The following is a 19,744-nucleotide window of genomic DNA, read 5'->3' as shown; positions in this document are numbered from 1 at the left end:
ATGACCATTTATCCAACATGGTCAGATATATATACACACAGATATAGGAAGGAATACACACAGTTAGCGTACATGAAGCACAAACATATGGATGCGAATTCAGTAGTTATTGATAATGTGTGTCAGGAACATTGAAGTTTGTTGTGAAATGTGTGGATTGATTAATAACTATTGTGTATTCATATATTTTGGCTTTAAGCAATGACACTGTAGGTAGTTGAACCCCATTCAACTAATGTGAAAGTACCACAGTGACTTTTGCTTTTTTGTTCATTGGGGGAAAAGCAAAAACAGTAATGTAACAACATGATTTTTAAAAATGTTTTGAAGGCTCAGTCTGGTTAGATTTCTTTTTTGAGGTGAAATAAACTGGGTATGTATGATGGAATATTGTAATAAGTATGAATTTGTTTAGGTGATCTGCAGACAGTTTTAGACATAAGATCAAGTGGAAGGGGCAGTGTTTGCTTTTTAAATACTTTAAAGACACTGGACTCATTGATGGGATTTAATACTGCTATAACAGACTGATGCAGAACGTGGCAGCAGTGTAACAACAAGGATGCTGGCTGCCATTATCTGCCATACGTGGTCTGTCAATAAAGTAATGGTCCTTTTTATTTTTTTCAAAAACTATATGGATTTCATTCATATGTTTTTACATCAGACATGCTTGAACCTTCGTGCGCATGTGTGAGTTTTTCCACGCCTGGCGGTGACGTCATTCGCCTGTGAGCACGCCTTGGGAAGGAGTGGTCCCGCCCCCTCATCAGATTTTCATTGTCTGGAAATGGCGGAATGATTTGGGCTTTTTTTCCATCAGAATTTTTTCAGAAGCTGTTAGAGACTGGCACCTGGAAACCATTCGAAAAATTTATCTGGCTTTCGGTGAAAATTTTACGGGCTTCACAGAGAATAAGGACTGTTACTGCAGCTTTAAGGACCCCTTTAAGGACGCTCGGTACGCCGCGCTCCGAGCTGCGACGACACGGCACAAGCCACCGGACCATTTCTAAACGGATGGCTCTGTGGATACGAGACCGTCGTGTGCTCTTTCTCTGGTTATCACAAGAGCTGGACATCAGCCATTTTCCAGCAGATTTCACTTTTAACAAGAGATTTTGTCATGGAAAGCCACGCAGACCGATTCGCTTTGGAAGCGAGACAAAGGAACACCTCCGTTTCGGAGTGCCAGAAGACAAGTTTGGACATGCTTATCTTGGCTTTCAATGCTTACCAGTCCAGTAAGTATCAGAGAAATTGTGGAGAGCTGGACATGTCAATAGCAAAGGACCCCGCACCCCGTACTCCCGGAGCACTCCCCGCAGGGTGCCTCGAGGGACACGGTCGAACACCTTCTCCAGATCCACAAAACACATGTGGACTGGTTGGGCGAACTCCCATGAACCCTCGAGCACCGAGCACCCGATGGAGCGTGTAGAGCTGGTCCAGTGTGCCGCGACCAGGACGAAAACCACGCTGCTCCTCCTGAATCCGAGGTTTGACCATCGGTCGAATTCTCCTCTCTAGTACTCTGGAATAGACCTTACCGGGGAGGCTGAGGAGTGTAATCCCCCTATAATTGGAACACACCCTCCGGTCCCCCTTCTTAAACAGAGGGACCACCACCCCGGTCTGCCAATCCAGAGGCACTGTCCCCGATCACCACGCGATGTTGCAGAGGCGTGTCAGCCAAGACAGTCCCACAACATCCAGAGACTTAAGGTACTCAGGACGGATTTCATCCAACCCAGGAGCCTTGCCACCGAGGAGCTTTCTAACCACCTCGGTGACTTCGGCCTGGGTAATGGATGAGTCCGTCTCTGAGTCCCCAGTCTCTGCTTCCTCTTCGGAAGACGTGACGATGGGATTGAGGAGATCCTCGAAGTATTCCTTCCACCGCCCGACAACATCCCTAGTCAGGGTCAAGAGCTCCCCACCCGCACCGTACACAGTGCTGGTGGAGAGCTGCTTCCGCCTCCTGAGGCGTCAGACGGTTTGCCAGAATCTCTTCGAGGTCGACCGATAGTCCTCCTCCCTGGCCACCCCGAACTCCTCCCAGACCCGAGTTTTTGCCTGTGTGACCGCACAGGCTGCGGCACGCTTGGCCTGCTGGTACCTGTCAGCTGCCTCTGGGGTCCCACCTACCAACAAAGATAAGTAGGACTCCTTCTTCAGCTTGACGGCATCCCTTACTTCCGGTGTCCACCACCGAGTTCGGGGATTGCAGCCGTGACAGGCACCAGAGACCTTGCGACCACAGCTACGAGTGGCTGCATCAACAATGGAGGTGGAGAACATGGTCCACTTGGACTCCATGTCTCCAACCTCCCCCGGGATCTGGGAGAAGCTCTCCCGGAGGTGGGAGTTGAAGACCTCACTGACAGAGGGTTCCGCCAGTCGTTCCCAGCAGACCCTCACGATACGTTTGGGCCTGCCAGGTCTGACAGGCTTCCTCCCCTCCCAGCAGATTCAACTCACCACCAGGTGGTGATCGGTCAACAGCTCAGCCCCTCTCTTCACTCGAGTGTCCGAGACACGTGGCTGAAGGTCAGATGATACGACTACATAGTCGATCATCGACCTCCAGCTCAAGGTGTCCTGGTGTCACGTGCACTTATGGACAGCCTTGTGCTTCAACATGGTGTTTGTGATGGACAAAATGTGACTAGCACAGAAGTCCAACAACTGAACAACACTCGGGTTCAGATCTGGGAGGCCATGCTTCCCGATCACCCCCCTCCAGGTCTCACTGTCGCCGCCCACGTGGGTGTTGAAATCCCCCAGGAGAACAATGGAGTCCCCAGTCGGAGCTCTATCTAGTACCCCTCCCAGGGACTCCAGGAAGGTCGGGGACTCTGCACTGCTGCTCGGCCCGTAAGCCGAGACAACGGTGAGAGACCTGTCCCCAACCCGAAGGCGTAGGGACACGACCCTCTCGTTCACCGGAATGAACTCCAACACATGGCGACTGAGCTGGGGAGCAATAAGCAATGCGACCCCAGCTCTCCGCCTCTCCCCGTGGGCAATGCCAGAAAAATGAAGCGTCCAGCCCCTCTCCAGGAGTTGGGTACCAGAGCCCAAGCTGTGCGTGGAGGTGAGCCCGAGTCGGTATCTCTCAACCTCCTGCACAAGCTCAGGCTCATTCCTCCCCAGCGAGGTGACATTCCACATCCCAACAGCCAGGGGCTGTGAGCATGGACCGGGCTGCCGGGCCACCCGCCCTCGACCGCCACCCAATCCTCTCTTCACCCGACCCCCATGGCCCCCTCTGCAGGTGGTGAACCCACAGGAGGGCGGGCCCACGTCGCTCTTTCGGGCTGAACACGGCCGGGCCCTATGGGCTAAGGCCCGACCACCACGCGCTCGTGCGCGAGCCCCAACCCCAGGCCTGGCTCCAGGGTGGGGCCCCGGCTCCGCCATACCGGGCGACGTCTCGGTCCTTGATTTTTTACTCTGTTCTTGGTTTTGTTCATTATTTTTATGGACAGAATTTCTAGGCGCAGCCAGGGTGTAGAGGGGGTCTGGTTTGGGAACCACAGAATCTCGTCTCTGCTGTTTGCGGATGATGTGGTTCTGTTGGCTTCGTCAAACCAGGACCTTCTGCATACAGTGGGGCAGTTTGCAGCCGAGTGTGAAGCGTCTGGGATGAAAATCAGCACTTCCAAATCCGAGGCCATGGTTCTCGACCTGAAAAAGGTGCTTTGCCCTCTTCAGGTCGGTGGCGTGTCCTTGCCTCAAGTGGAGGAGTTTAAATATCTCGGCGTCTTGTTCACGAGTGAGGGACGGATGGAGTGTGAGATCGATAGACGGATCGGTGCAGCATCTGGAGTGATGCGGTTGCTGTATCGGACCGTCGTGGTGAAGAGAGAGCTGAGTAGGGGGGCAAAGCTCTCGATTTACCGATCAATCTATGTTCCAATCCTCACCTATGGTCATGAAATTTGGCTCATGACCGAAAGAACTAAATCGTGAGTATAAACGGCGGAGATGAGTTTCCTCCGCAGGGTGGCTGGGCGCTCCCTTGGAAATAGGGTGATGAGCTCGGTCACTCGGGAGGAGCTCGGAGTCGAGCCTCTGCTCCTCCACGTCGAAAGGAGTCAGTTGAGGTGGCTCAGGCATCTTTGTTGGCAATGATATTGGCTCATCTTGTCTCCCCCCTACCCTGGACCAGTATCAGTTCGCATACCGGTCTAACAGATCTAACAGAAGATGCAATAACAACTGCCCTTCACTCAGCATTGACTCACCTGGAGAAACAAGAGAGCTATGTCAGGATGCTCTTCATTGACTATAGCTCAGCTTTTAATACCATAATACCGGACATCCTTGTCCCCAAGTTATCCAACCTGGGGATCCCACTGCCCACCTGCTCCTGGATCAAAGACTTCCTGGTCAACCGACCACAGCAGGTGAACCTTGGTCCTTACTTCTCCTCCTTCCGTACTCTCAGTACCGGCTCCCCCCAGGGCTGTGTGCTGAGCCCACTTCTCTACTCGCTCTACACATCTGACTGCACCCCCACCCACTCGAAGAACATCATCGTTAAATTTGCTGATGACACAACAGTGGTGGGGCTGATAACAGGGGGAAACGAAGCGGCCTACAGAGATGAGGTCCAAAAGCTGGTCGAGTGGAGTGCAGCCAACAACTTGGCACTAAACATCACAAAGACTAAGGACTCATCCTGGACTTCCGTCGAAAGAAAACTGCCCCTGCCCCACTGTACATCAATGGCGAATGCGTGGAGCGAGTGGAGTCCTTCAAGTTCCTAGGGGTTCACATCTCTGCTGACCTCTCCTGGTCAGTCAACACCGCAGCACTGGTCAAGAAGGCCCAGCAGCGACAACACTTCTTGAGGGTGCTTAGGAAAGAGCAATTAAGCACACCCCTGCTGGTGACCTTCTATCACTCCACTATAGAGAGCCTGCTGACCTACACAGTGTCAGTGTGGCACTCCAGCTGCAAAGAAGCTGACAGTAAGAGACTGCAGAGGGTAGCAAACACTGCCCAAAAAATCATTGGCGGTCCTCTACCCCCCATTTCCACCATCTACACCTCCCGCTGTCTTAGTAGGGTCAAGAACATTCTCAAGGACAATACACACCCCAGCTTTCACCTCTTCAACCTGTTGCCCTCTGGCAGGTGCTACAGGTCCATACAGGCCAGGACAAATAGACTCAGAGACAGTTTCTTCCCCAGAACAATCACCATGTTGAACAATAATCTGCACTAAAACTATTAGGTACTGAGTCGCACCATATCTATCTCATTTGTAGCACAGGACTTTTGCACATTTTTTAGTTGTTCCATTGTTTATTATATCGCCTATAGTTGTTATACAGTTTTACATTTCCTTCTGCACTCTCTCAATTGCTACACTGTTTACACTGTCCACATGTTACACAATTTTACATTTCAGCAAAGGACTTCATGTGTTTCCTTATGTGATATTGTTGTTTATTCATGTTATATTGTCTGGTATTGCACTGCGTGCACTTTTTAAGGAGCAGCCCCCCTAATCTTGTTGTACTATGCAGACTGTGTTCTATTCTATTCTATTCTATTTTCCGGATGCCCCCTGGACGCCTCGCTGGAGAGGTGTTCCGGGCACTTCCCATTGGGAGGAGGCCCCGGGGAAGACCCAGGACATGCTGGAGGGACTACTTTTCTCGGCTGGCTTGGGAACGCCTTGGGGTTCCCCTGGAGGAGCTGGGGGAGGTGTGTGTGGATCAGGAGGTCTGGGCGGCTTTGCTTGAGCTGCTGCCCCCACAACCCGACTCCAGATAAAGTGGAAGAAAATGGATGGATGGATGGAAGTAAATGTTTTGAAAATTATTCCCCAAAATTTTCATAATAAAGGATGCTCTTCCTTGTGCCATGTGCAAGCCATATCCGAAAGCTGAGACAGATCAGATGAGCAGTCAGAGAGATGAGCGAGCCACATACTCGCAGTCAGACAGATGTTTCTTGCTTTATACAGTGGGGCAAAAAAGTATTTAGTCAGCCCCTGATTGTGCTAGTTTTCCGACTTAAAGATGAGACAGGTGTGTAATTTTCAACATAGGTACACTTCATCTGTGAGAGACAAAATGAGGAAAAAAATCCATGAAATCAAATTGTAGGATTTTTAAGGAATTTATTTGTAAATTATGGTGGAAAATAAGTATTTGGTCACCCACAAACAAGCAAGATTTCTGGCTTTCACAGACATGTAACTTCTTCAAGAAGCTCTTCTGTCCTCCACCTGTTACCTGTATTGAACTTATCTGTATAAACGACACCTGTCCACAGTCTCAAACAGTCAGATTCCAAACTCAACCATGGCCAAGTCCAAAGAGCCCTTGAAGGACACCAGGAAGAACATTGTAGACCCGCACCAGGCTGGGAAGAGTGAATCTACAATAGTCAAGCAGGTTGGTGTGAATAAATCAACTGTGGGAGCAATTTTAAGAAAATAGAAGACATACAAGACCATTGATAATCTCCCTCGATCTGGGGCTCCACACAAGATCTCATCCCATGGGGTCAAAATGATCGTGACAATGGTGAACAAAAATCACAGAACTACATGGAGGGACCTGATGAATGACCTGCAGAGAGCTGGGACCAAAGTAACAAAGGCTACACACTACGCAGAGAGGGACTCAAATCCTGCAGTGCCAGGTGTGTCCCCCTTCTTAAGCCAGTACATGTCCAGACCCGTCTGACGTTTGCCAGAGAGCATATGGATGATCCAGAAGAGGATTTGGAGAATATTATGTGGTCAGATGAAAGAATGAACGGTGCCATGTATTGTGAGATTTTAAGCCAAAACCTCCTTCCATCAGTGAGAGCATTGAAGATGCAACGTGGCTGGGTCTTCCAGCATGACAATGATCCCAAACACACCACTCGGGCAGTGAAGGAGTTGCTCCGTAAAAAGCATTTCAAGGTCCTGGAGTGGCCAAGCCAGTCTCCAGACCTCAACCCCACAGAAAATTTGTTGAGGGAGTTGAAAGTCCATGTTACCCAGCAACAGCCCCAAAACATCACTGCTCTAGAGGAGATCTGCATGGAGAAATGGGCCAAAATACCAACTACAGTGTGTGCAAACCTGGTGAAGACTTACAGGAAATGTTTGACCTCTGTCATTGCCAACAAAGGATATGTTACAAAGTATTGAGTTGAGCTTTTGTTATTGACCAAATACTTATTTTCCACCATAATATACAAATAAATTCTTTAAAAATCCTACAATGTGATTTCCTGGATTTTTTTTTTTCTCATTTTGTCTCTCATAGTTGAAGTGTACCTATGATGAAAATTACAGACCTCTCATCTTTCTAAGTTGAAGAACTTGCACAATCAGGGGCTTACTAAATACTTTTTTACCCCACTATACATATAGATAGATAGATTACATAATTAACAGGAAATAAAAGGGTTTCACTTTATTCAGCTGACATTTCACTAATATTAAAAAAGGATAAGCTTGCTGATAAATGCAGTTCTTATCGCCCCATCAGTTTAATTAATATTGATAAGATTTTTTTCTAAAATATTTGCAAAAAGACTTGAAGTTTACCTTCCTAAATTGATTAACTCGGATCAGATCGGTTATATCAAACATCGGACACCATATACTAACGCAAGGACACTGCTTAATATTCAGTATGCAAATTCTAACCATCTGAAAAGTTTAATTGTTTCACTTGATGCAGAGAAGGCATTTGAACAGGTTAAATGGCCTTAACTGTTTATGGCTTCACAGAAATTTGGGTTGAGATAAAATTTTATACAGCTTATGAGGTTATTGTACCAGTCCCCAAAAGCAAGTGTTTTGGTTAACGGGTTAAAATTGTCAGTTTTTATTGGGTAGATCAACCCGCCATGGTGATCCGATTTCACCACTAATTTTTGCTCTGGCTGTAGACTCACTTGCTGCGGCCATTAAATCACATAAAAATATTTTTGGTCTAAAAATATTTTTGGAATAAACACAATTTTAAAATTGCACTCTGTGCTGATGACATGTTGTTTGTTGCTAACCCAGATATCTCAGTACCTCAACTAATGACGATTCAATCCTTTTCATTTATATTATATATAATATATTATATATTGATCTTGTTCTGACTTGTGGTATGGAAATAGAAGACTTAACAGTATTCCCTGAAAACTCCCTTCTGTCTGATCATTTCTTAATAACATTTACATTTACTCTGATGGACTACCCAGCAGTGGGGAATAAGTTTCATTACACTAGAAGTCTTTCAGAAAGCGCTGTAACTAGGTTTAAGGATATGATTCCTTCTTTATGTTCTCTAATGCCATATACCAACACAGTGCAGAGTAGCTACCTAAACTCTGTAAGTGAGATAGAGTATCTCGTCAATAGTTTTACATCCTCATTGAAGACAACTTTGGATGCTGTAGCTCCTCTAAAAAAGAGAGCTTTAAATCAGAAGTGCCTGACTCCGTGGTATAACTCACAAACTCGTAGCTTAAAGCAGATAACCCGTACGTTGGAGAGGAAATGGCGTCTCACTAATTTAGAAGATCTTCACTTAGCCTGGAAAAAGAGTCTGTTGCTCTATAAAAAAGCCCTCCGTAAAGCTAGGACATCTTTCTACTCATCACTAATTGAAGAAAATAAGAACAACCCCAGGTTTCTTTTCAGCACTGTAGCCAGGCTGACAAAGAGTCAGAGCTCTATTGAGCTGAGTATTCCATTAACTTTAACTAGTAATGACTTCATGACTTACTTTGCTAACAAAATTATAACTATTAGAGAAAAAATTACTCATAACCATCCCAAAGACGTATCGTTATCTTTGGCTGCTTTCAGTGATGCCGGTATTTGGTTAGACTCTTTCTCTCCGATTGTTCTGTCTGAGTTATCTTCATTAGTTACTTCATCCAAACCATCAACATGTTTATTAGACCCCATTCCTACAAGGCTGCTCAAGGAAGCCCTACCATTATTTAATGCTTCAATCTTAAATATGATCAATCTATCTTTGTTAGTTGGCTATGTACCACAGGCTTTTAAGGTGGCAGTAATTAAACCATTACTTAAAAAGCCATCACTTGACCCAGCTATCTTAGCTAATTATAGGCCAATCTCCAACCTTCCTTTTCTCTCAAAAATTCTTGAAAGGGTAGTTGTAAAACAGCTAACTGATCATCTGCAGAGGAATGGTCTATTTGAAGAGTTTCAGTCAGGTTTTAGAATTCATCATAGTACAGAAACAGCATTAGTGAAGGTTACAAATGATCTTCTTATGGCCTCGGACAGTGGACTCATCTCTGTGCTTGTTCTGTTAGACCTCAGTGCTGCTTTTGATACTGTTGACCATAAAATTTTATTACAGAGATTAGAGCATGCCATAGGTATTAAAAGCACTGCGCTGCGGTGGTTTGAATCATATTTGTCTAATAGATTACAATTTGTTCATGTAAATGGGGAATCTTCTTCTCAGACTAAAGTTAATTATGGAGTTCCACAAGGTTCTGTGCTAGGACCAATTTTATTCACTTTATACATGCTTCCCTTAGGCAGTGTTATTAGATGGTATTGCTTAAATTTTCATTGTTACGCAGATGATACCCAGCTTTATCTATCCATGAAGCCAGAGGACACACACCAGTTAGCTAAACTGCAGGATTGTCTTACAGACATAAAGACATGGATGACCTCTAATTTCCTGCTTTTAAACTCAGATAAAACTGAAGTTATTGTACTTGGCCCCACAAATCTTAGAAACATGGTGTCTAACCAGATCCTTACTCTGGATGGCATTACCCTGACCTCTAGTAATACTGTGAGAAATCTTGGAGTCATTTTTGATCAGGATATGTCATTCAAAGCGCATATTAAAGAAATATGTAGGACTGCTTTTTTGCATTTACGCAATATCTCTAAAATCAGAAAGGTCTTGTCTCAGAGTGATGCTGAAAAACTAATTCATGCATTTATTTCCTCTAGGCTGGACTATTGTAATTCATTATTATCAGGTTGTCCTAAAAGTTCCCTAAAAAGCCTTCAGTTAATTCAAAATGCTGCAGAGTACTGACGGGGACTAGAAGGAGAGAGCATATCTCACCCATATTGGCCTCTCTTCATTGGCTTCCTGTTAATTCTAGAATAGAATTTAAAATTCTTCTTCTTACTTATAAGGTTTTGAATAATCAGGTCCCATCTTATCTTAGGGACCTCGTAGTACCATATCACCCCAATAGAGCGCTTCGCTCTCAGACTGCAGGCTTACTTGTAGTTCCTAGGGTTTGTAAGAGTAGAATGGGAGGCAGAGCCTTCAGCTTTCAGGCTCCTCTCCTGTGGAACCAGCTCCCAATTCAGATCAGGGAGACAGACACCCTCTCTACTTTTAAGATTAGGCTTAAAACTTTCCTTTTTGCTAAAGCTTATAGTTAGGGCTGGATCAGGTGACCCTGAACCATCCCTTGGTTATGCTGCTATAGATGTAGACTGCCTGGGGGTTCCCATGATGCACTGTTTCTTTCTCTTTTTGCTCTGTATGCACCACTCTGCATTTAATCATTAGTGATCGATCTCTGCTCCCCTCCACAGCATGTCTTTTTCCTGGTTCTCTCCCTCAGCCCCAACCAGTCCCAGCAGAAGACTGCCCCTCCCTGAGCCTGGTTCTGCTGGAGGTTTCTTCCTGTTAAAAGGGAGTTTTTCCTTCCCACTGTAGCCAAGTGCTTGCTCACAGGGGGTCGTTTTGACCGTTGGGGTTTTACATAATTATTGTATGGCCTTGCCTTACAATATAAAGCGCCTTGGGGCAACTGTTTGTTGTGATTTGGCGCTATATAAAAAAAATTGATTGATTGATTTATATCAGGATATAAAATAAATTTTGACAGATCAGTGGCACTGCCTCTCAGATATGCTCCAGACACTCCCTCTCTAGTTAACTTTCCTTTCTCTTAGTCCCCCTCGGGATTTACCTATTTATTAATAAATGTTTCACCATGTGTTGAAACAACACTGAACTCTTATTATCAAGATGTATACAAGAAAGTTAAAAGTGACCTTTATAAGGTGGAATGATCTGCCTAGCTTGGATGGATAAAATTAATTTGTTTAAAAATGAATGTTTTTCCTAGAATTTTATATCCTTCGCAAATGTTACATATATATTTAACAAAGAAGAAAGTTAGGGGGATTGAAAGAGACTTTTTAGCTTTTATTTGGAAGAGTAAAAAACCTACGTTGAAAATGAGTGTTTTAAAACTGCCAAAAGAGAAAGATCGACTGGCTTTTCCTGACAACAGGATGTATGGCTGGGCTTGTCACGGCCGAATTACGTGAGTGTGTTTTAAAACTGCCAAAAGAGAAAGTTGGACTGGCTTTTCCTGATATCAGGATGTATGGTTGGGCTTGTCACGGCCGAATTACATGAGAGTGGATACAGGCTTACTTAAATGGGGGTATAGACCCTCTTGAAGCATGGTCATGTGCTCCATATAACCTCTTAGGAGAGCTTACATCCAAGAATATTACAGCAGTGGTGTGTTGTAATCCCCTCCTGATAAATACTGTAAAAACTTGGCGAGATATGTCCTTTCATGTTGGGAGGAATGATTGCTTTTCACTTCTGTTACCTATATTAGATTATCAAATTTTTCTTCCTGGAGTAAGTTACGCAGTTTTTGCTGATTGGTATGGACGAGGTCTTCACATTGCAAAGGACCTTTTCAGTGAAAATGGCAGTCTCATGTCTTTTATGCAGGTGGCCTTCCTAATAATGCCTTTTTTGCGCATTTACAAGTTCAGCATTTTATAAATAGCCATGTAAAACCTTTGCATAACGATGAACCATTGCTAAATCCACTTGAGTTTTTTTTGTCTACATTTAAAATTTCAGAGGGGTTTATTTCTTGATATATATTTTTTTTTTATGCTGTGTTACTTAAATTTACTGGGGACAGTGTGGAGATTCTTGTTAAGAGATTCGGGAGGAGGATGTCAGAGGGGGAAGTGGACTGGCATAGAACAATCTGTGATATTTACTCAACTTTTCTGAGTAACAGATTAAGACAAATGCAATTTAGAGTTTTTCATAGGCAGCATAGAACCCCTTATATTTTGAATAAATTTGATCCTTCCAGATCTTAATTTCTAAAGTGCAATCAGGCTCTGGGTACATATAGTCATTGTTTCTTGTCATGTCCTAAAATATCAAGATTTTGGTTCCTGGTAGCAAAGGAGATTGGTGCAATTTTGAAATGTAAAATATTTTTGGACCCTGGTCAGGTTTTATTAGGACTGCCAGCTAAAACTACATACTTCAATGGTAAATTACTCAAGAGGTTTCTCTCCTTGGCTAGGAAATATATCCTGAATAAGTGGATAATAGACAAACCTCCTACAGTCACAGAGTGTTATACTGAAATTTTTAGTTATGCCAATGGAAAGAATAAGTGCAAAACTGAGAGGCAGTGACAATTTGTTTACAGAAATGTGGCAGCCTCTTATTGATTACCTTCCCAGGAATCTTAGACACACAATTGTTAAAGGCTGTTCTGCAGTGACTGGAAGGTTTTGCTTTGCAGTGTGATGCCTGTGTCTACTTTAACAGTTTGTTTTGATTTTATGCCCTCTGTGTCTCTGTTATGTAGCACCTCTTTAAGTTACTTCCTACATAGTCTGCTCAGAATTGTTGACATTTCTGTTTGTTCTTGTTCGTGTTTAAAACCAAATAAAATGTTATTATTAAGAAAAAGCATGCAGGGCATGGTTCCTCCTGGTCATGTATCAGTGAGTCTGGAAGCGTGGGCGTATGCAACGTGTGGGCTTGTGTGTAGTGTAATAACTTTGTGCTTGTATTTATGCGTAATCATCCTGAGTTTTATGTGTGTGAAGACAGGGAGGAGTGTTGTGCTGCCAAGCGCCATTGATTGGTTCTATACACACTGAAATTCAACCTTCACAGCAGTTGTTTGTACTACTGACACACACACACACACACGTATGGATCTTTGTTCTGCTGTACATGTCAGCCTTTTCTCTTTTTGTTGTTATTATTGTTTGTTTCACCATTTTCACCTGTGAATGACCACAGCAGCCTGAGTGATTGTTTCATCAGTTCACTATTGAGTCGTACAATCAGAGTGAACAGAAGAGACAGTTGATTGAAACATGGAGTTTCCAAGTTGTGACCTTTGCCCCTGAATGTCTGGTGGAACCTTAGTTCGATAAGTGGCAAAACTAACACCTCTTACATGTGGTTCTTGTGGAGGTTAGAGTAGCTGGGGTTGACCAGAGGATCATTGGTTTGAATCCCAGTCAGACAGGCAACTCACTAAAACCCCGTTACACAGGGACAGGGTCTGCTCAGCGGCCCTTGTGCGGTCATGAAATCCAGTCAATTACCACACCACTGCCGCCAGGACCTCACAAGGCCCGCTCGGTATCTCCTTAAAAACCGCCATGATCACAATGTTCGCTGTGAAGTCTGAAGCTGCAGCTGACTTCCGCAGAAGAGTTGCCAAGGCCAGAGGATGCTCAGTTATCACACCTCACAGAGCACCATCTTTTTCTTCAGTTTCTCTAAAGTAATAACAAATTTGATACATTTTTTCTTCATGTTCTTGTTTGGAATAGAAGGTGCAGTGTTCACAATGCATTGGAGTGTATGGAAATAAAAGCCATTTTAAGGATTTTAAGCTTTACTCACTTCTTAAAATGCACTGTTTTTTGTGTGTCTCCTGTTTGCTGCACAAGTACAGTTGTGTTCAAATTAACAGCAAACAAACAGCTTTGAGTTTAATCCGTCCTTTGTTAAAAAAAAAAAACTAATGATGATAATGATATTAACCCTAATCTCAGTGTAAGATTGTAAATGGACCCCCATAGAATAAGGACCCCAGGGTCCACCCCCCAAACCAGTATTTGCACTGAAATGTTAATCATTTTAAATAAACAAATAAATATGAACATAGACAACAAAATACAACAGGTAGTTAATAACAGTTTTATTACAGATAAACTCCTAAAGAGTACCAACAGGTTCAGAGTGCCTGCACATGTTCTTCCAAAGCATGGATTTGCCTGATGGCGCAGATAGTGATGACACATCTGGTAGTGGGGAGTAGCTTGATAAGGATCTTGGTGATGGTTGAGGCTAGAGCCCGACCGATATAGATTTTTTGAGGCCGATGCCGATAACGATATTTGGATGAAAAACATGCAGATAATCGATAAATCGGCTGATTTGCCAATAGCCAATAAATCAGCCAATATTATTTTTTTAATGAATAAAATGTTCTTTTTGGACCCTTAACAAAAAAGGTATGAACTGAAAGCTGAAGCTTTGTCCTCATATTGATTAACTTTATAACACAGAACTTTCAAGTTCAAAAAATGAAAAAATGCAGTTGGAGCAGTTAGGGGGCTATTCAAATGGGCCAACTAGTAAGACATCACTCCTGAAAATGATCTTTGCCATATCACGTGAGGTAAATCTGCCCTACAATTGGATTTTGGAAAACCATGTGACGGAGAACCAATTCCAATTGGACACTCATCATCACACATCTTCTATGAGGAGTACCAAGATGGCCGACAGTGGATCTGCAGAGTTAACTTTTCAGCAAAAAAAAGTTTCTGTCTCATATCATTAAAAAGTTATTTACAATTGAGTAAAGCTTGGTCCCAGCCATCGTATATGACGGCGTCGGCCCCAGAGGGTTAATGGCGAACGGCAGTAATTCCCAGCACCCTTCCGGATGACCAGTGAATCTGAATGTTTCAACCTCTTAGCAGTAAACGAAAGTTTTTCATGCTAGAAATAAGGTCTACACAACGTGGGCTTAATAAAAAGCGTGACCGATGCAATGAAACACATTTGACACATTACTACATAAACTGAGTTAATCAAACTGAGTTGAACTGAAACGGGAGAAATATGGGGTGAATGTAATCCCAATGTTATTACAAACAATATCCTTATAAACTTGTATGCTTTTGTCAGCCGATCAGTGCAGTGTGACGGTAAACTAGGGGGCCATTGATGAACACATTTAAGCAGGGGTGTAAGCAGCTCTCAGTTGAATGGAGTCAGAGCTCCATCTACTGGACAAACGGTGCAAGGACATTTACATTTTTTGCCGACACAAACATTATTTCAATAACTGTTCTGTTTATGAGAAATTATTGGCAGAATTTTGGCCGATAGTGAGTACTTCGAATAGGGCTTATATCGGCCGATAATATCGGCCGGCTGATATATTGGTCGGGCTCTAGTTGAGGCTTCCTTGTTGGATATGGCCTCTCTGTCAGGTCACTTAGTCAGATGGTCTGTGAAGGCAGCAACAAAGCAGTTTCCACTGGCTGACATACTTAAAGGCCCTGCAAGGTCCATCATAAACTGTGTGAAGCTGGTGTTTTGTGGTGATACGGGGTGCAGGTCAGCTGGAACCTTGCGAAGATGGTTGCTGCCCTGGCACATGTTGCACATAGCTGCAAATACAGAAATATGGGGGATGAGGGGTGGTGGCCAAGTGGTTAATGCGCTTGGTTTCAGTGCAGAAGGTTCCGGGTTCAAATCCCACCCCTACCACATTTCTCCATGTAATGTGGAGCTGCGTCAGGAAGGGTATCTGGCGTAAAACCTGTGCCAATTCAACATGCAGATCCACCTTGGATTTGCTGTGGTGACCCCGAGTGCAAACAAGGGAGCAGCCGAAGGAACTTACTTTTTACTATATTGGTGGGGAGGGTCCATGTCCTCTGCCACTGCAGTTGATCCTGGGAACTAAAATATACATTAAATAAAAGGGGTACAATTTCTATATCATAGGAAATGGACCTAGATAATATGCACATTTTATATGGGGGGTGGAGGGGGTGTCCATATCCTATGCTATAGAAATTGACCCAGGTACTGAAATATACATTAAATAAAAGGGGTACAGTTTCTATATCATAGGAAATGGACCTAGATAATATGCACATTTTATATGGGGGGTGGAGGGGTTGTCCATATCTTATGCTATAGAAATTGACCCAGGTACTAAAATATACATTAAACACAAGTTGTACAGAGTCTATGTCATAGGAAATGGACCTAGGTGCAGACTAGGACAATACTGTGCAACAAAAAAGGAAAGAGAGAAAAGCCTGCCTCTTTACTGGCAAATGCAAACAGGCGATCTAGTTCTTTCAGTCATGACCCAACACTCATAACCATAGATGAGAGTAGGAATGAAGATTGACCAGTAGATTGAGAGCTTCGCCTTTTGGGTCGGCTCCCTTTTAATCACAACAGTACGGTAGAGCGAGTGCAATACCACCCCTGCTGCGCCGATTCTCTGGCCAATCTCACGCTCCATCGTCCCCTCACTCGTGAACAAGACTCGAGGTACGTGAACTCCTTCACTTGAGGCAAGGCCGCATTCTCTACCCGGAGTAGCCAATCCATCGGTTTCCTGCTGAGAACCATGGCCTCAGATTTAGAGGTGCTGTTGTTATGCGGCGGGGTCCTCATCCCAGCCTCTTCACACTCTACTGCAAACCGCTGCAGTGAGTCTTGGAGGTCACCGGCCGATGAAGCCAACAGGACCACATCATCTGCAAAAAGCAGTGATGAGACCCTGAGCCCACCAAACCGGAAACCCTCCTCCCCCTGACTACGCCTCGATATCCTGTCCATGAATATCACAAACAGGATTGGTGACTAGGTGCAGCCCTGGCGGAGGCCAACCTCCACTGGAAACGAGTCTGACTTACTGCCGAGCACCTGAACACAGCTCTTTCTTTGTGAGTACAGAGATTGGATGGCCCTGAGAAGGGACCCCCTCACTCCATACTCCCACAGTATCTCCTGGGGTACCCGATCATACGCCTTCTCCAAGTCCACAAAACACATGAAGACTGGCTGAGCACCGTTGGTAATCCGATCTTTCCAGGTAATACCCATCAGTCAACAAAGATTGCGTTGAACCAGGACAGACAGCCAATGGACGTTATGGGGACACAAGATTGACACCTCTAGTAGGGCTGTAGCTGTTGATTATTTTAGTAATTGAGTATTCTGTTGATTATTCTGGCGATTAATCGAGTAATCGGATAAAAAGTACTTTTGCATTTTTAAACATCGATAGTCCAGAACTCTCACTAAGCTATGGCACAATGTCGCTCCGCCAAAGTCTTGACATTTTGCTGAAATGGTGATGAGATGTGACTTTCTGTTCTGTGCCCACCCCCTACAGTCAGCTTTTTTTTTTTTTTTTTAAATTTGGCATATGTACTACAACGTTAAACAGGCATCGAGGCACAGAATTTACCTTGAATATTTTTTGCAATCGAGTTATTCGTGTTACTCGACTAATCATTTCAGCCCTAACCTCTAGTCCATATAGAAGAGCACTCAGCTCTACAACCCTGTATACGTTTAGCTTTGTGTTTAGTCTTCATGAGCAGACCTTAAACAAGCTTGTTTTTGATTGTGGGAGGAAACCCACACAGACACTGGGAGAACATACAAACTCCACACAGAAAAAGTGGGAAGAGATCCCATGACCTTCTTGTTGTGAAGCATCAGTGCTAACCACTAAGGCACTGTGCCACAAAGTTGCTCAAAAAGAGTGTGACCAGGATCAGTACATGAACATGGGAAGCTCGCTTGTGTTTACGTTTTTTTTCTCTCTGCCGTTTCCGTGCCTTACTGAAAACAGTATTTTGAATCATTAAGGTTTGTGGAGTCTATTTTAGGAGATGGTGAATTGGTGTAATGTGTTTTGTTGCGGCATTGTGCCCAAACTGGAGTTGTTTTTCATGAATTTCCTGCAGAGAAGAAGCAACACAACATGGGGCTTGTCTAATTGCTGTACCTAGAGGAGTACGGCACCACTGCCAGCATTTACTCCAAAGCTACAGGACATGTTTTGTGATCACGTGTAACCAATGCACATATTTAAATCATTTAAATCCAACAGACTTTTCTTCAGTGTAAGATACAGTAAAATATTTTAGGGCACATAATGTACCTGTAGTCTGTCAGAGGCTTTATTTGATCATACGGCTATTTCAGCATGAAACTTAAAATGTCTGTGGTCCAGTGTGAATTAAAACTGTGGTTACGACGATTACACAAACAAATTACTGACATTTCTGATCCTCCAAATGCCTGGCTTCCCCACTGTGTTCCCTGCCACAGCCATTGTTTTGGTGCGATTCTTTGTTTTAATCTTCTCCTTCGAACCATTCTGGCTCGACCCTGGCTGTACACCACCTGTGTTCTGTACTGTCAAAATGTCCACAATTTGGTTTATTTAACCATCATCATCTTTCAGAGGAATGTCTGATGAAAAACTTGACAAATCGCTGTTTGTGTCCTCTGTTGTTGTGAACTAAAGTGTTTGATAATGGGCTGACCCTGCCGCGATGTCTCACAGCAGCGTGCTCTCACCTGCAGGGGGCTATTTCAGGTGCAGTGTGTGACCAAATAAGGAACAAAACAAATTGACACACACTGATTTGGGAAAAATACATTGATAATTCTGGCTTTATTTGGAACTGCCATCAAGATAAATGTGGATTTCTGGACCTTTTCACATGATCTTTAAACCTCACTCAGTCTGTGAGCGAGTGCATTGACAACTGCAGTGAGGGGAAAACTCACGGGTTTGTTATCATTTTAGGAATAAACTTAAGGCAGACCAAACCCTGTGCCGTGTCACTCGCCTGTGACGATATTCACAAAACGCAGAATCAATAATGGCATTGATATTAGTAAAATCTTATCAATACCCATCCCTAGTAGTGAAGCAGAGGCCCCTGAATTCGGACATCAGAAGTGTGTGTGATGAAAATGTTGAACTTGAAGAGATGTTCAGTTATCTTGGCAGTGACATGCGCGTCTGTGGATCCTGGGCCTTTGCAGTTGTGTGCCACATTGATCTTTGACTCACTGGAAGAGTGAAAACTCCTCGTCTTCAGTGCTTTATGGAACAGTGGAAAATAATTCTGCTCCAATATATTTAAAGAGGAAATAATTGAACTTTTTTGTTCTTTGTGTTACATCACATTTGCCAATTACAATTAAGAGCCTTTGGAATTGTTGAACGTATTATTGGTAAGTGTAGGTTGATATGAATGTTTGTGAGGCATAGACTCTAGTTTTACAGTGAAAGTTTGCTTTATCTTTCTACAACCCCTGGCAATAATTATTGAATCACCGGCCTCGGAGGATGTTCATTCAGTTGTTTAATTTTGTAGAAAAAAAGCAGATCACAGACATGAGAGAGAAAACTGACCCACCTTTCGTCAAAAAAGTGACAGCTGCCAATCAAAATCGGCCACGTCACTAAGCCCCGCCCCCTCTATGACGTCATAGCCAATCAGAATCGATGACGTCACTATGTCCCGCCCCTAAGCCCCTCCCCTAGTCCTGCCTCCAAGCCCCGCCCCTTATGACGTCACAGCCAATCATAATCGATGACGTCATTATGCCCCGCCCCTAAGCCCCGCCCCTGATCCCGCCTCCGAGCCCCCGCCCCTTATGACGTCACATCCAATCAGAGTCGATGACGTCAGTATGCCCCGCCCCTAAGCCCCGCCCCCAGCTCCTCCCCTAGTTCCGCCCCTGGCTCCTCCCCTAGCCCCACCCCCAAGCTCCTCCCCTAACCCCGGCCAAGCACCGCCTCCAAGCCATACCTCCCCTCCCACCCAGGGTCTAATATTTTAATGTCATTTTATTTCATGAATTAAAGAACGAATAAAAATACCTAGATC

The 19,744-nt window shown here is 44.2% G+C and overlaps 1 protein-coding gene and 1 long non-coding RNA gene across 2 annotated transcripts in view; one reads left to right on the top strand and one right to left on the bottom strand.

Annotated features, from left to right (window-relative positions):
• jmjd1cb (jumonji domain containing 1Cb) overlaps positions 1–19,744 on the top strand; it is a 651,485-nt gene that overhangs the window by 50,755 nt on the left and 580,986 nt on the right. The gene's annotated exons all lie outside the window — the stretch shown is intronic.
• Positions 491–11,162, bottom strand: LOC117505615. The gene is made up of 3 exons (XR_004559174.1): positions 11,152–11,162; positions 10,358–10,362; positions 491–579 (listed from the first exon to the last, which is right to left on the bottom strand). It is a non-coding gene; the product is annotated as an uncharacterized LOC117505615 (long non-coding RNA).

Source organism: Thalassophryne amazonica, unplaced genomic scaffold (genome assembly GCF_902500255.1).
Source record: "Thalassophryne amazonica unplaced genomic scaffold, fThaAma1.1, whole genome shotgun sequence".
NCBI classification, from domain to species: domain Eukaryota; kingdom Metazoa; phylum Chordata; class Actinopteri; order Batrachoidiformes; family Batrachoididae; genus Thalassophryne; species Thalassophryne amazonica.
Note: the sequence above shows the minus strand (reverse complement) of the source record. Positions and strands in the feature narration are given on the sequence as shown.